The following is a 15,174-nucleotide window of genomic DNA, read 5'->3' as shown; positions in this document are numbered from 1 at the left end:
CATCTAAATCACCAAGATAAGAATAATGAAAAGATACATAGAACATTCTACTAAACTTCTTCCAACTTGACACAGAATCATAGACTAGAGATCATTTGGGTTTGGCCATTTGACCAACATCAAAGTTATGGAGCAGCACAGGCATATGGCCATCACTCTGAATCATGTCCACACGAGAAAATATAACTTTCTCAAACATTCTTTTGAAATCCAGATATATTTTATTTATAGCATTCCCCTGATCCACCCATCCAGCTACTTTTTTAAAAAATGAAATGATGTTATTTTCTCATGTTCTGATCTTGATGAAGCTAGGCTTAGTGGCCACCACTTTTATTTCTTAATGCTCAAATATCCATCCCTTTAATAAAATATATTTTTACTGGTAATTGAGTGACTAGCAATTCTTGTTGTGAATGAAGAAACAACCACAAAACATGTTTGTGGGAAAGTATTTAAATGCCATTTATCATTACAACAGAACATATGATAGATAATCTGAAGCAAATTAAATTTCAATTTGATTTTAAAATAATAATTAGAATAATATTCCCGAGAATTTATATGGTACCAATCTTCTGAAAAGCAGTGTAGTATAGTGGGTAGAGAGCCAACCTCTATGTCACAAAGACCTCGGTTTGATCTCTACTTCTGACAAATATTGGATAGGATCTGGACCTCCTGATTCTCCTGAATGGCTCTCTAAGACTATTAAGTTGCAGAGCAAATAACTTATATGCATGGAAGGAGAGAATTTCCTCATTATCCTCAAATGGATGAAATAAAAGTCTGGGTTCATAATCCTTCTAGGGGGCTCAAAGCATTATTTATCCTTAAAACACTTCCTATATAAATAAAATGCCTTAGAAAAGGATAAAGAACATTATCTTCATTTTACAAAGTTATCAAAATCCAAACTAGTCAAAGACAAAAAACAATTTAACTACATTTAAGCATAATTTAGTTCTAAGATAAATATGATAATGAAAATAGCTGATATTACATAATAATTTAGAGTTTGCTAAAACATATTCATTTTTTTTTTTTTTATTTAATAGCCTTTAATTTACAGGATATATACATGGGTAACTTTACAGCATTAACAATTGCCAAATCTCTTGTTCCAATTTTTCACCTCTTACCCCCCCCTCCCTAAATGGCAGGATGACCAGTAGATGTTAAATATATTAAAATATAACTTAGATACACAATAAGTATACATGACCAAAACATTATTTTGCTGTACAAAAGAATCAGACTCTGAATTATTGTACAATTAGCTTGTGAAGGAAATCAAAGATGCAGGTGTGCATAAATATAGGGACTGGGAATTCAATGTAATGGTTTTAGTCATCTCCCAGAGTTCTTTTCTGGGTATAGTTAGTTCAGTTCATTACTGCTCCATTAGAAATGATTTGGTTGATCTTGTTGCTGAGGATGGCCTGATCCATCAGGACTAGTCATCATCTAGTATTGTTGTTGAAGTATATAATGATCTCCTGGTCCTGCTCATTTCACTTAGCATCAGTTAGTATAAGTCTCTCCAGGCCTTTCTGAAATCATCCTGTTGGTCATTTCTTACAGAACAGTAATATTCCATAATTTTCATATACCACAATTTATTCAGCCATTCTCCAACTGATGGACATCCATTCAGTTTCAGTTTCTAGCCACTACAAAAGGGCTGCCACAAACATTCGTGCACATACAGGTCCCTTTCCTTCTTTATAATCTCTTTGGGATATAATCCCAGTAGTAACACTGCTGGATCAAAGGGTATCACAGTTTGATAACTTTTTGAGCATAGTTCCAAACTACTCTCAAAATGGTTGGATTCGTTCACAACTCCACCAACAATGAATCAATGTCCCAGTTTTCCCACATCCCCTCCAACAATCATCATTATTTTTCCTGTCATCTTAGCCAATCTGACAGGTGTGTAGTGGTATCTTAGAGTTGTCTTAATTTGCATTTCTCTGATTAATAATGACTTGGAGCATCTTTTCATATGACTAGAAATAGTTTCAATTTCTTCATCTGAGAATTGTCTGTTCATATCCTTTCACCATTTTCAATTGGAGAATGGCTTGATTTTTTATAAATTAGAGTTAATTCTCTATATATTTTGGAAGTCTGAGAGGTAAAACATATTCATAAACTTTATTATGTATGATCTTCACCATGAGCACCATTTGACAGATGAAAAGACTAAAGCTGAGAAGGATTGACCTAAGTGTTTAAGGTGGGATTTAAATCCTCAATGTAATGTTCTCTCTTGACTATTCCTTAACCTGTGCTAATTTCTATTAATACATATATTATATAACATATCATGTATAATGATATATTATGTATGATAATCATGCATGATTATATAATTAATAATATAAGTATGTTAACATAAGCATATTAATATAAGTATTCTGCTAATATAAGTATGACAACACATAGCATCAATATCAGTAGGGTTTTTCCATAGACAAGCACAAACACAGAACTCATTTAGCTAAATTAAGATGATCTACCCCCACATCATTAAAGTGCTTATCAAAATACAAGTTGTAAGAATCTATGAAATGATAATGTGAACCATGGCCAGAATCAATTAATAAGGGGAGTCCTAAAAGTCTCAGTGCAGTTTTAAAGCAACTAAATCTTAAAAACTATACTAAGACTTTTGGGATGCCCCGAATTTATTAGTCAGTCCAAGATGTTCCATTAAATCTATGAGTTTCTAAGAAAAATAATTTCAGAAATGGGGCATCTTCAAAATTCTCTTTGGAAAAATGCCTTATGATTCATAAGAATATTCGCTAATCTGATTAAAAGATGATTATTCTGTAAAGAGCAAGAATTAAAAAAGGAGAACTTAACATGAGATGACAGATGTTCAACTCAAAAAAGACAAAGAAAATAAATCTTGAAACAAAATGTTGTAAGGAACTTACTAACCACTGCAATAATCATAGTCAGAAATACCCTCATGTTCTTCCTAAAGAGACACTTCATTTAAAGTTTCAGGATCATGGTTTGAACATTGAAAGGTTCCTTGGAGTCATCCAACTAATAATGTAAGTTCCTAATTTTGCACTTGAAAAGCTGGCTCTGAAAAGTTAAATGATTTGTCTAGTGTCAAAAATTGTCTAGTGGGAAGAATTCAGTCAAGAAAGCTCCAATACTTTATTTTATTTCCCAGAAAATTGGGTTTGGTACTTCTCTAGGTGTATGCTGTTGCCAGGGAGACCTGTAACAAAATAAATGATGTCTCTCCAGTTTAATGCTTCTTTGCTTTCAAAGAGAACATGAACACATCAGTTGGACTTGATTATTTTATTCTATTTTATTTTTCCTGGTTAGCAGCATGACTATTATATAACTTTGGGAGGTCAAGAAGGATATAGTCCATTCCTGGTTGGAGACTGACAGATTGCAAATGATCAAATAATCAGCTGATTAGATACTTGACAATTCAATTCTTCTTCGGTGATTTACATCTACTTTCAGATCAAAACCTTATGTTCTTTGCAAGTCTAACTCTTAGAAAGGTCATTATTTTTGCATCTAAATTATTATTTACCACTAAATTATTACTAATAATTATCACTACTAAAAACTACTACTACAAAGATACTATTTATGTCTTTGGTGTCCCCTAGATACAGAGGGAGTTTCCATTTATTCTCCCAGATTGTAGGCATGATATGATCTAATTTAATGATACTGCTATGTAGGAGGAACTTCTGAGACTTAAATTAAGAGATGAATGTTCTCTGATGACCATGTGCATATGTGCTCCACGAAACAGATCAAGAACATGTTTAAACATTCTGGGTGTTGAATTCCTTCCTATTTATAATCCTTCATTATGCAGTTATGTTGGATGTAGAGTGTATGGGTATTTTTCCCTTCATTCTTTGTACCTCTTTGGTTTTATAGAAAGGATTTGTGTATTTTGTCTGAGTTTTTCTCCTACCTGGAACATATGTTCACCAAAAAGTATGAGGGATAGAAAGAGGTTTTTCTTTATGATGATATAACACATCTGAATATATTTCAACAGCTTTGGTTAGCCCAAATGTCAGCCCCTCATCAGGCTGTAGTAATGAGAATGAATGAAACAATTCTCTTGAAGCATCCTAAGCTTCTCAGAAGAAAAAATACAACATAAGTAGGTGGATTTTAATTGATAGAAGCAGGCTTTTATGCAAGAAGAAAAAGACAAGAGTCAAGAAAGAATGAAAGTAGGAAATGGGAAGATTGAATCAGAGAACTATCTATCTGATTCATATTCAAGCTTCTGGTTTGTGGCTCTCCATCTGGTGAGAAGTAAGCTATACATGTCTTTTCTAGGTGACATGACAGTCTTGATGCTGAACAAACAAACAAAACACTGAATCGTTTTAAAATCTTTCCAGAAGAGATAAACAGCAATCACACTGAAGGTCAATCTTATCTTCTTTTATAATTTATCATGTTACAAAATAGATTTAGCAAGTAATGATCTAAGCTCAGTTTGTGGTATTAATCAATCAACAAGTATTTATTTAAAAACCTACTATGTGTCAGCTATTATGCTGTGTGTAAAGGATACAAATGCAAATAAATCATTTCTTTGATACTTTAAATTCTTTAGTTAATTCATTTCAATACACATTTAAATGCCTGCTTCTCTTCCAGATTCTTGTCTACTTCTGTGCTTAATAGCCTTGTTATCCTGAAGACATAATCACCCTGGCACCCTCTCCTCTAATTGGTGAGTTCTTTCCCAAGACTCACATTTCAGGAAATGTCCAGACCATCCATGTTCAATTCTTCTCTGTCTTTACTCTGGTAACCCTACTTGTTATTCTGTTCTAGAGAGAAATTTTAAAAAATACTAAATAAGGAAGAAATAACATTTTTGCTACATGGGAATGGGATTTTAAAAGTAATGCATTCTAAATCAAAGTAAAATTATAGTTCATTAACAGTTAATCAAAAATCATTATTGTTCCTACCTCATAAAAGATGGAAGAAGAGTTGCTGATTTTTCAGGCAAATGGACAACTATTTCTACAAGGCAATCAGGTTTGTACAAATGAGCCCCAAGAATGAAGTGAAAATGTGACCATAAAGATAACATTTATCCTTAAAAAAATACTTGCAAAATTTCTTTTCTATTGCCACTTATAAATATGGGATGAGAGACTAGTTGGTCTAGGGGACAGTGAACTTGGCCAGGAGTACCTAAATCCTTGATTGAATTTTTGCACCTGATCCATGCTTTGATGGAAATGAAGGACTCTCAGAGACAGGTAAAGAAGAAATGCATTTTGAGCACAGTGGATAATCTATGCAAAGTTATGGCGATGAGAGGTGAAATTGTCACACACAGGCCAATTTGGATGGATAATATACTGCTTGGTGGGAAGTAATATGAACATAGGATAGGGAAGGTAAAATAAAATCAGATTATAGAGAATTTTAAATAACAACAAAGGAGTTTATTTCATTCTAAAAGCAATAGGGAGTTGTTAAGGTATTTCAGCAAAGTTGCAACAAGGTGTGACTTAGTCATTTCGATTGGCCATCTGTTTACAGGACAGATGGAAGAAGGAAAAGACAGGTATAGGGGTATCTTCTACATGGTGGGAAACTTCCTGGCAAGCATGCATCTCCAATGTAAGTGGAGTGGAAGCAATCAGAAGAGAAAAGACACTTTCTTCATCCTGCTGAAAATAAACTACATTAATACTGCAGATAAGTCATATATTCTTTTTCTAATGTTTCAAGCTACAGCCCAGATTCTTGAGGAAGAGTAGTGAAAGATAGTTTTGTGAAAGGCACATTGGAACAGGAATAGAATAGAATTAAGGAAACAATTAAGAGGCTACTATAATAGTCCAGGGGAGAGGTAAAGAAGGCCTAATGTAGAACTTAAAAGTTCTAACTTTCATATTAATTTTTTTTTTTGCCACAATGGCCTGGTGTGCTCTCTGATAGCTTGTTTAGTCTAAAGATTGGATTGGCTTGTGCTAGGATGCATTTCACACATCTTATTTTATTTGGGCCTCATGATAACTCTGGGAGTTAGAGGCTAGTACTAACTCTATTTAACAACTAGGGAAACGGGCTCTAGGAAATATGTCTAGGGTCACAGAACTAATAAACAGTCTATGGTGGGATTCTACCAAATGTATTTTTGGCTTCAATACCAAAATTCTAACCATTATTCCACATTCTCACTAGGAGATACTAGTCTTTAATTTGGAAGGTGCAGAAACAAACCACATAAATTTGTTTTGATAAATATTAATTTTTCATCTTTATTTACTAATATTTCAGTATCTGTAATGCAAAAGAAGTTTCATGTTATCTTTATGTTTGGAAAAAATAATTGGGGATTAAAATTTGGAGGAGTGGTATGAAATATTTCAGTACCAATAAATATTAATATCTAAATCTCTGGATATGAGCTCCTTTAATTGGTTTTCTTAAACTGTGATAATTACTCTGACAAAGGCCTAATGACTACTATTTTTTTATATACATTTTTAAAAGTGATCCTATTTAAATTCCATACCTTTGAACCATGAAAAATATACTTCAGCAATTTTTATGATCAGTGTAATATCAGAGAAATGGAGGCAAGACTGAGATTAGAGTTACTAATATTTTAATAGTGGAAAATTTGGACTAGTGGCTGAACAGAACCCACATTCCACTCCCAGACAGTTGGATTGGACTCTTGTCTCAAAGCACCCAGCAACAAGCAAGTAATTCCAGAGACTTATATAGGGCTCCAGAAATCAGGGAAACAAACGCAAGGGGAGGGGGCAGAGCACTGGATGAGTGGAAATTCCAGGAAGGATTATAATTTTTTAATTCTGACAGGTCAGGAGTTTAGAAGATGGTCTAGCAGGAGACAGGAAGTCTGGTCCCAGAAGATATCCAAGTATTTGAGATAGCCATCTGGAGTTTTATGATTCTTTGGAATGCCAGAGGGGCCAGAACTCTGTCCTAATGGCCAGGAAGGGGAGGTTGCCACCAGGGAAACTGAGGCAGAACAATTCAGGAAAACTGAGATATTACAATCAGGGAAACTGAGGCATAACAGCAGAAGACAAGAAGCAATTTTAAGACTATAAAACAACTCACTTCTTGGAAAATACAGCTAAACTTTTTTTGATAGGGAGAGATTATGTAGAGGACCACAGATATTGGGGAACTTTGAGAAAAGTATACTTGAAGCAAAGATACTTGCAGCAGGATGTTAACTCAATGTGATTAATGAGATGATGATTCTCTAGTTCACACATACTTAGTACTTACTTTGGCAATGTAATGGTTCTACAATTGGCATATGCTCAGTATGCTGTAGTGCTGTAATTGTACTAAGGTATATAAGGGCTGGGAGGACTTGAAATAAGCAGACTTGAGACTCTAGTGAGAATGTGTTCAATCTCAGACTCCAGACTCTAGAGAGATCCTAGAGAAAGCTAGTCTGGACAGTACAAGATTATATCACAATGTACATCTAAAGTTGGCCATCATCTAAGTTGTGAAGTTTTAGATGGACTCAAAATAACTTTTTCTCATTTTGGTGGTGGATGTGTGGTTCTGATTCAAGGAAGTGGTTTGACATAAAGAGAATTTCAATTTACTCCCTAAGGCATTGGACCTATTTGCTACTTCAAACCTTAAAGAGTTTAATTTAGGTCAAAGAACAAAATAGCCAAAGGAAGATTCTTGGCAATGAATAGTGAATTTCAGCATTTTCATGAATATAACTGAGTTCTGAGAAAGAGGGGGAGGGAAAAAATGAGGAGGAGGGGAGAGAGAGAGAGAGAGAATGAGTATTAAAGACTGCTCTGCTTATTCATGACAATTAATTATATTTACACTGGTCTTCATGATTTTAAACCTCCATTAAAGTCCTACTCTGATGGTTCATCATGAGACACAGGGGGTTACCCTGACTTCCTGATGGCTGTACCAACCTTAAGGCACAAGTTTTATAAATTATTCCAAGGTAGAGATACTTCAAAGACAGGTTTAGGGAGAGACTCCTACCACCAAGATGGCTCCAGAATGATGAATATCTTAACTAAAGTGAGTGTGGAAGACAATCTGTCAAGTGAGAAAGGAGTTGTGATTTGTTTTGAAGGAAGGAGTATTCATACCAATGAAAACATGGATCTTTGAAGTGTAAAAGTATGGTTATAAGCATAGGTAGCAAAATGCAGACAAAAATAATCTATTAATCACTTTCTGAAAAAATAAGGGGAAAATACCAGGCATGTCATTACCCAAATCTCAAGCTCCCATGTTGAACAAACATGATGGTTAAATCTGTAACCATCTTGGGGGGAAAGCAGTTCCAGTACCAAGAAAATAAAGTCAGGATCATATACAACTTAACAAGTTCTACTGAAGATAAAAGGAGAACTTGGAATACAATATTTCTAAAGACAAAAAAGTAAATTTACAATAAAAAATAACATTGCAAATCTAATTATAATCATACAGGGAGGGAAATGGATCTGTAATGGAATAGAGGACTTTAAATATTTTCTAATGAAAAGACCAGAGTTGAGTAGAAACTTTGGAAGTAAAGAGAAAAATCAAGAGAAATCCAAAAAGGTAAATTATTTCAATAATGGGAAGGAGTTCCATGATGCAGTACTGCCAACATTCTAAAAAAGGAAGAAAACACCGTTTCCTTTCAGAATCTTAATGTCTTCAATGGTTATCAAGAGAGATACACAAGAAAAACAGAGGATCTGAATATAGATTGTTGTTTTGTTTCCTGAGGAGTTTAAAAGAGAAAGATGAGAAGTATAGGTAAAAGGAATACACAAATGTAGAAAAGGAGGAGGAGATGAACTTGCTATTACTTATAAATGAAGTACATGAGAAGAGTATATAAACATGAAGGACAGGATGGGAAAGTAGGAATCAGATGAACCTCCTTCTTATCTGAAATGGACAAATGAGGGTAGAACACATCCCAAAATCATTTGGTGTAGGAAACAAATAGCGTTAAGTGAAGAATAATATGGTGGAGAGAGAGGTTTTTTTTTTAGCAAAACAAATTTCCTTATCCTGGAGGTGGATTTTCTTCCCTTCACTGTGAGAGAAGAAAAGAAAAAAAAAGTAGACTCTAATGGTAAAGGTCTGAACATATTTTAGTATATGAATGTAATGAAGTAGTATTGTTCTGTAAGAAATGGCAAAAGACAATTTCACAGAATCCTTTGTAATGTGAACTGATACAGAGTGAAATAAGGAGAATAAAGACTATAGTTTATACAAGGTCAACAATAGTAAAGAAAAAGAACTTTGAGAGTATAAATTCTTATCACTGTGATAATTAATCATGTCTCCAAAGGATTTATGATGAAACATTGCTAACCACTTTCTGACAGAGAAGTAATAGATTCAAGGTACAAAAAGGTCTACATTTTTGGACATAACCCCTCTACAGGTTTGTTATTGTTTCGTTGTGTCTGACTTCATCAAGACCTCTTGGACTGTATCATCCATGGTTTTCTGGGCAAAGATACTGGAGTAGTTTGCCATTGTCTCCTCCAGTGGATAAAAGCAGAGGTTAAATGACTTGTAAGGATTGCACAGCTAGTAAATGTCTGAGGCTGGAATTAAACTCAGGTTTTCTCAACTCCAAGCCTAACATTCTATCCACTGAGCTACCTTGCTACTTTATGTTTTGATTAGTTTTGCTTGTTTTATACATGACTGGTTTTTCTGTGATGGAAGAGGCATAAAGTGGGATTAGCAGTAGTGATACCCTCTTCTCCCAAAAAGAAAGAAAAGTGGGGCAACTAGGTGGTGTAATGGATAGAGCACCAGCCCTGAAATCAGGAGGACCTGAGTTGAAATCTGGCTTCAAACACTTAACACTTCCTAGCTGTTTGACCCTGAGCAAGTCACTTAACCTTAATACCTTCAGAAAAAAAAAGGAGCGATGGAAACATTTTTTAATGTGCAGCCAAGCATAGAAGTAAATTCAAAAGGAAGCACAGATAAACAGGTCAGTTTTGAAACAAATGAATGAAAATTATAGTTTTTAAAGGAAGTGGTATATAAAATAAATATGCACAGTTTTACATACAATCCTCTTTTTTGTATCCTGCTGTGTATGTGAAAATATTCTACTTTTTGTAAGTTCAGAATAAAAAGAAAAATTTCTAAGATGCATGATTACAAAATACTTTGTCACACTTGACCTTCATTATGATCTTGCCAGAGAGATAAATATGATTACCTCCATTTTACAGGTAATGTTTATATAGTGTTTATTACATGCCAGGTACTGTGTTAAGCACTTTGCAAATACAGTTATCACATGATTTTTTTCAACAAGGCTGGGAGGTAGGTGCTATTATTATCTCCATTTTACAGATAAGGAAACTGAGTTCCAAAGAGATGAAGTAACTTGGCCCTGCCAATTCACTAGTTACGTCTTAATTTCTTTATTACTCAGTTTCCTTATATGGAGAATAAGCAGGGACAGTCACATTTTTGTCTTTGTAGTCATAGCTCCTAGAACAGTGCTTAGTACGTGATAGACACTTAATATATGTTTGTCCAATTTGTTGCTGATGATGACTAATGACCTAGATCTTCTTTGGCCTTTAACTATCAACAATAAAAAGTAGAGCTCAATCAAGAAAATAGGTCACCTTTTTTTTTTTTTTTAACTAAAAGTAATGATTTTTTTTTTATAGTTCCATTTATAATTCCTTTAATAATATTTTCAGGTAAAACCATTTAAATCATGTTTCATAGTAAAGACAAATACTGGATGTATTCACTATGACATTTTAGAGTTTCTCATTTTGTTTTACAGCTTAAATGACAACAAGGCTTATTTTCATTGCATTTCTATAAAAGATAATCAGATGCAGCATGGTGTGCTTAGAAAAGCCACTGGACTGAGTCAGAAGCCTAAGTGCTGATCCTGGCTCTGCCATTTTGAAATATCTTTGGGCATATCCCTTACCTTTCAGGGCTTAATTTCTTCATCTGTAAAATGAAGGACTGAGATAAGATTTTCTCAAAAGTCTCTTCTTAGTCTAAGATTTTGACATTTGGTAAGAATATTCTAGTTTGATTTGTGGAATATGCACCAAGACAGGAACATTGGGTGTGAATCCCAGACATAAACACAAGTTTATATAGAGTTAATTAAAATGTGTCCTGATTGCTGAGCCATGAAAAATTTTTAAAAAATTAACTCCACAATGCAAAATGGTATCATTCTGGAACTTCAAAATAAACCAAGAGGAGATTAAAAGAAAAATAGAATGACTAGGGGCAAGGCAGCTCTGTTTCCATCAGATTCAAGGCCCTTTTCTACCAGCAGGAGATCTCAGTCTAGTCTGCTCTTCTGAATGTTGTCTTGTCCCCAATTCCAGGAATTCTGAAGTACTTCACAAAGAAGACACTCACCCTCACTTGGCAATATACAGTCTTTCTGTTTTTCTTAAGTCTGTCAAATAATGTTCTCAAATGAACTGTCTACCTGTGGTTTTCCCCCAGGGAATTTTTGTTGGCTACAGATTCCTTACCTAAGGCTCTATAGTCCAAGCACAGAACATACTTCCCTGTCCTTGTGCTTTCTTGAGACTTTTTACCAATAAGATCCAATAAGATCAGACTATTTAGATATAATGATAAATTCAGTAGTTTGATAGGTGGAAAAAAGTTAAAATAGATTTCTGGAATAGGGACTTGATAATAAGAAGGTATAGATCAGAATTTTCTTAAAACATTTTTGTTTCACTCAAATTGATGAAATAGATAAATAGTTTGAAAGCATTTGGTGGAGAAGACCATTAAATAAGATTAGAGATGGTTTTAGTTTATCTTGAGTATATCTGTCAAGTAATATAGGATGATGTTAGATCTGTGATTTCATTAATAGGAACTCCTAGGTAAGGAAGAACTCGCTCCCAATGCAAAAATGTATATAATTTTACACTGACCCTGCAGTTAGGAAGTACTGAGTTCAAATCCAGCCTCAGATACTTACTAGCTATGTGACCCTGGGCAAGTTACACCCCTAATTGCCTCCAAAACTTAACAAAAAGTAAGGAAAGAAAGAAGAAAAAGAAGAAAAAAGAAATGTAGAGTTGTCTAGAACACTAAGAGGCTAAGTGATTTGTCCAGGGTCACCCATCCAGCATACTAGAAATGGGACTTCAACCCATGCAAGTTTTCTTAGACTCAAGACTGGGTATTTTTTGCCTCTCATGTAATACAATGAATTAAATTATGTGTAGGGATTATATCTTAGATGAACCTTTTATAGTTTTAGGTCTTAATTTTTCTTTATCACATCACGTTTGTTGTTATTGTTCAGATATTTCAGTCATGTCCAACACTTTGTGACTCCATGTGGGATTTTCTTGGCAAAGATACTAAAATAGTTTATCATTTCTATCTCCACCTCATTTAACAGATGAGGAGCTGAGGTAAAACAGGGTTAGATGACTTGCCAGAGACACACAGCTAATAATTGTCTGAGGCTAGATTTGGTCTCGGGAAGATAAGTCCTCCTGACTAACAGTCTGTCCATTGTGCCAACTAGCTTCCTTCTCTAATCACAAATCTTCACAAAAAAACCAATCAATAAAACTAAATAAAAAACCAAACCAAAACAAAAATTCTCAAATATCCAGTTCAGTTCTGAATCTTGTTTAAAGTTATACATGTAAATCATACCAAGCCCAAGGGATCTATTAGAATCTCCAACAGAACCACAGAGAATAAACCAATTTTGAGTCCTGTCCAATGTGAAAGACTCCTGGAAGTCTGATAAGTAACAGAAATACCTTGGATGGCACAGAAGTTCACCACTAAAATTCTAGCCAGCACCAACCCAGTACTGCCCAAGATGAGGCTCAATCCCTCAGACTGGCCTTAAAACTAACTTGATATTTCAAGGATCTCATACATATGGATAATGAAGGGGGTTGAGTTGGACTAGCTTGGCCCATTAAGAAATACAATGCCTATATGAATCCTGTCTCAGTAACAAGGTGAATACCTCTTGAGCTAGATCAATTTAAAACAGGGCCCTGGAATTAAAAAAGAGAGAGAGAATGGAGGTGGTGATAGAATAAGATGCAAATTGGCTTGCTTCATGCAGTCTTTCAGAAGTTTGATCTCTCATTATGGTAGCCACCAACTCACTATTTATGTATAGTATTGAAACTTTCCTAATCTCAGTTAGAAGGATCATTTTAAACATGTTCTAACTCCACATTTGGTTTTCAACTGAACAATCATGTTTATGATAATGAAAATAATTTAGCTAAAGGGCACCTTATCCCTAAGGTTCAGGCTAGGCCATATGATTTAATCTAGAATTTGTACTCATCTGGATTAGCATACGGTGAAAGAATCCAAATGCCCCCTGGATTTGGACAAAACTGGTTACATATTTTTACAAGTCTAGACAAATATTTTATCAGGAGACCAGTCTTAAGTAAAAACAAATTGATGCTATAAATTAAGTAATAGATAGTCTCATTCTTCAACAAAACACATGGTAAAGTATATTCTGATGGTGGGAATTTGGAAACATTGGAAGCCTCTAATTTCCCATTCTCAGAATGCTCATAGTTTTCTCATCTCACAATCTATTTCTGCAAATAATTGGATATATTTTTAACTCTAATAAGTAAAGCTTTCATAAACCTAATCACTTTTATTCAAATATTTTTCTATAAATTTTATAATTCTTTTTTATTTCTCTGCCACTTATCTTAAATAGCAGACGCAATGATGGTTCCATCATTTTCAGTAACAGACCCAATAGAGGGACCACATAATTATACTAAATGAAAGAAAACTTTGTATGACAAAAAAAATTTTTTTAATAATAAAAGCACTGAAAAACAATTTATCAGCATTGTACAGTGAAAGAGGCACTGGTATTAAAGAATGAGAAGTCTTAGGTTCAAATCCTGACTGTTACTTCCTGTCATTTAATTCCTTTGGGCTTCAGTTTCCTCAACCATAAGAAGGAATTGACTAAGTAGCTCCTGCAATTCTAATCCTTTGACCTCTTCCCTTATAACAAAGGAGTGTGGGAAGGGTACGGTTTGGTTTAGGTTTCTTGGGACAGTAGACTATAGGGAAAGAAATAGTTTTTTCATTTCTTTAAAGGAGTTTGTGAGCTAGAGCTCTCCTGCCTGTTTCTCAGTCTCAAAGTTGGTTAGTTTCTGGAGCCAGGAAGAGAAGAGAATGATCCTTATTCTTGTGTTCTAGAATGACAAAAGGGAAAAAAAATTCTTTTTTTTTATGAATGATGATGGCAGGGGGCCAGAAGAATCCAAATAGACCATTCAAAATGACAGACAGAAAGAGGGTAGTAGGCAGGAGATCTGTGACTAGAGATTTGCTCTGGAATAACGGAACGGATTCTCGGGCATGAACCTCAGGGCAAGACATACACTTAAATCTGCAAAAGCAGTTCCTACACAACTTCCCTCGTGCCTTTCGGGCAGGTATCCTGCCACTAGTAGCAGCTGAGCCCAAAAGGGCAGCCTGGGCAAATTAAACAACAACAACAAACCACAAACCAGAGTCCGTCTTCCCTTTTTGAAGGAGGAAATATCACTCACTTATCATTCCTTCATCCTCATCTGCAGCAGGTATCCATCCCAAGGAGCGATGAGAACTGGCAAGCCCTTCCATCCCCTTCACTGGGGTAGCAGGAGCTTGCAGCGGCGGCAGCAATATCTACCCGGGTCTTAACTCCGGGTAGATGGAGGGGGCTAAACTCTCAGATTTCCCCCCACCCCCACCCCTCTTCCCCGAGCGGTTGTCGGCTTGCCCCGAGCCCGCCCGTCCGTCTCACTCAGGGACTCACCTGCACCGGCAGCCTCGCCGGGCTGGCTCCCCGCAGCCTCAGCCTCTTCTCCCCAAGCCATAGCACGGGCCAGCCGGCTGGTTCTCGAGCCCCCCGGCCGGCTGCATGGAGGAGCCCCCGAATCCGTCCCGCACACGCCCGAGGAGGCTTCACCGGCCGCGCGGCGGCTGCGGGCACACCTGCGGGGCTGCGTCGGGGATGCTCAGCGGCTGCCTCTGCAGCAGGCTGCGCCCCTTCCTGCCTTCCTCCTCCCCTTACCCAGCCACTGGAGCGGGCAAAGCTTCAGACTCGCC

The 15,174-nt window shown here is 35.8% G+C and overlaps 1 protein-coding gene across 2 annotated transcripts in view; it reads right to left on the bottom strand.

Annotated features, from left to right (window-relative positions):
• Positions 1-15,174, bottom strand: part of ARNTL2 (aryl hydrocarbon receptor nuclear translocator like 2) — an 86,278-nt gene extending 71,104 nt beyond the window's left edge. For both annotated transcript variants that reach the window (XM_031938497.1, XM_031938498.1), the window contains exon 1: positions 14,882-15,174. The gene's annotated coding sequence lies outside the window, so the exon portion shown is untranslated. The remainder of the gene's footprint in view (positions 1-14,881) is intronic.

The sequence above is a fragment of the Sarcophilus harrisii genome, chromosome 5, assembly GCF_902635505.1.
Source record: "Sarcophilus harrisii chromosome 5, mSarHar1.11, whole genome shotgun sequence".
In the NCBI taxonomy this organism is placed as follows: Eukaryota; Metazoa; Chordata; class Mammalia; order Dasyuromorphia; family Dasyuridae; genus Sarcophilus; species Sarcophilus harrisii.
This window is presented reverse-complemented; position numbering and strand designations above follow the sequence as displayed.